The sequence below is a fragment of the Etheostoma cragini genome, chromosome 1 (genome assembly GCF_013103735.1).
Source record: "Etheostoma cragini isolate CJK2018 chromosome 1, CSU_Ecrag_1.0, whole genome shotgun sequence".
Lineage (NCBI taxonomy): Eukaryota > Metazoa > Chordata > Actinopteri > Perciformes > Percidae > Etheostoma > Etheostoma cragini.
In genome coordinates, this window is record NC_048407.1 from 6,500,816 (window position 1) to 6,502,511 (window position 1,696).

The window sequence follows — 1,696 nt, forward strand, 5'->3', positions numbered from 1 at the left end:
TTTCAAGTTATTTCAGAGAAAATTGTGCATTCTTCGTTTTTTGTGGAGGGGTACCAACAAATTTGAGCACGTCTGTACTTACTTCTTACATCCTAGCAATGACTCATATCCCTAAGGGTTAATACTTGGTTTTCTTTTCAACCTGGACCCTATTTTCCTATGTTTTTGTGTCTCAGTGACTGATGGGAACAACCTACTTTGACATTTGTCCAGTATTAAGTGAGATTGCTTCAGTCTTCAGCAGTTAAACTAGCTACAATGTAAGTTAACAGGGCAATTGTCCAGCTTGTATTGGCCTTCACAAAAGTGCTTGTTTTGCCCCTTACAGACTTGGATTAATATTCTAAGTTTAGTAATTATGGAAAAGGACCGTTTCAGAGATAGACCTTTACAACCTCTTTGAGACCTGTTTGTTTAACCAGAAAGAGCTCTAAAGTCACTAGTGCTAAACCCACCAGATTTATTTAAAAAAAGCAATACTTTTAGCGTGTATAGCGTCAACACATTTTCACATGTAAATTGGTAAATTATGTGTTTATTTCAACCAAAACTACAGTTGTGATGGTTGGAAAAGTGGAAACACGACATAAAACAGCTTTTCATTATTTTGTTTCTTTCCACTATAACTGAAGTGTATTTTATGATGCTAAAAGGAGTCTGGTTGGTTTAGCAAACACAATTTTGCGTGTGTTTTTACATTTTAAAAAAAGGATCTTACTCTTTAACAGAAAGGTCAACCTCCTTAGAAATCCTGTCCATAATGTTGTCAGACCCTTAGAATATTAATCCGAGCCTGTCAGGGGCAAAACAAGCACTTTTCTGAAGGTCAATGGACAACTGCCCTATTAACTTACATTCTAGCTTGTTTCGCCGCTGCTGTCTACAGCGATCTCACTTAATACTGGACCAGTGTCAAAGAATGTGGTTCCCATCTGTCACTTAAACACATAAACTAAGAAAAATAGGGTCCAGTTTGAAAGAAAATTGTAGTTAACTGTGCAACATCATTTTGGCATCAGTACAGTACTGAAGTTGTTTTTTTCTTTTTCTATCTACTGTCAACCATCCACGCGTAAGAAAAATAATGCAGAGAAATCTCTAATGTCTTAACGTGCGTGCGTGCGTGCGTGTTAAACTGATCTGATATGTTTGGCTTTGCGAAAGCAGTCCGAGCTGAACACTGGCTCTGACTTCTACCTAAGAGGGAGTAGCAGTTGAGGAGTTGGCGAAGGAATGCTATGCATTATCCATAGTGATAATAATGTTTCAATATTATGTAAAATTGGATAGTTTTAAGTAATACACCTTAAAAAGGGCTTTGGGGAGAATCCCAAAGTAACCCTCCACATACATAACACAGCTTAATATGGAGCCCTGTGTGTGATGCTTGGGAAGTAGAATGACTGCTTTTTGCAAGTTCCACTAGTTAAACACACAAAAGCAGTATTATATATGATGGTGGTATACAATCAGAAAACTGTGGTATTTTGTGCGTGCCATGGGTGGATGTGAGGGCTTTGTAGATTTTTCTGCTCTTTGGACCTCTGGCAATCACAAGCCAAGATTTAACCCTACATACAGTGCAAATATATTTTTTTCTTTTCTAAAGAAATTACATTTACCGGCCACTTTATTAGGTACCCCATGCTAGTAACGGGTTGGACCCCCTTTTGCCTTCAGAACTGCCTCAATTCTT

At 37.9% G+C, this 1,696-nt stretch overlaps 1 protein-coding gene and 1 long non-coding RNA gene across 3 annotated transcripts in view; one reads left to right on the forward strand and one right to left on the reverse strand.

The window, feature by feature from the left end:
- Window positions 1-1,696, forward strand: part of adamts17 (ADAM metallopeptidase with thrombospondin type 1 motif, 17) — a 92,472-nt gene that overhangs the window by 60,069 nt on the left and 30,707 nt on the right. The gene's annotated exons all lie outside the window — the stretch shown is intronic.
- LOC117948821 overlaps window positions 1-1,696 on the reverse strand; it is a 46,016-nt gene that overhangs the window by 34,715 nt on the left and 9,605 nt on the right. The window lies entirely within an intron of this gene.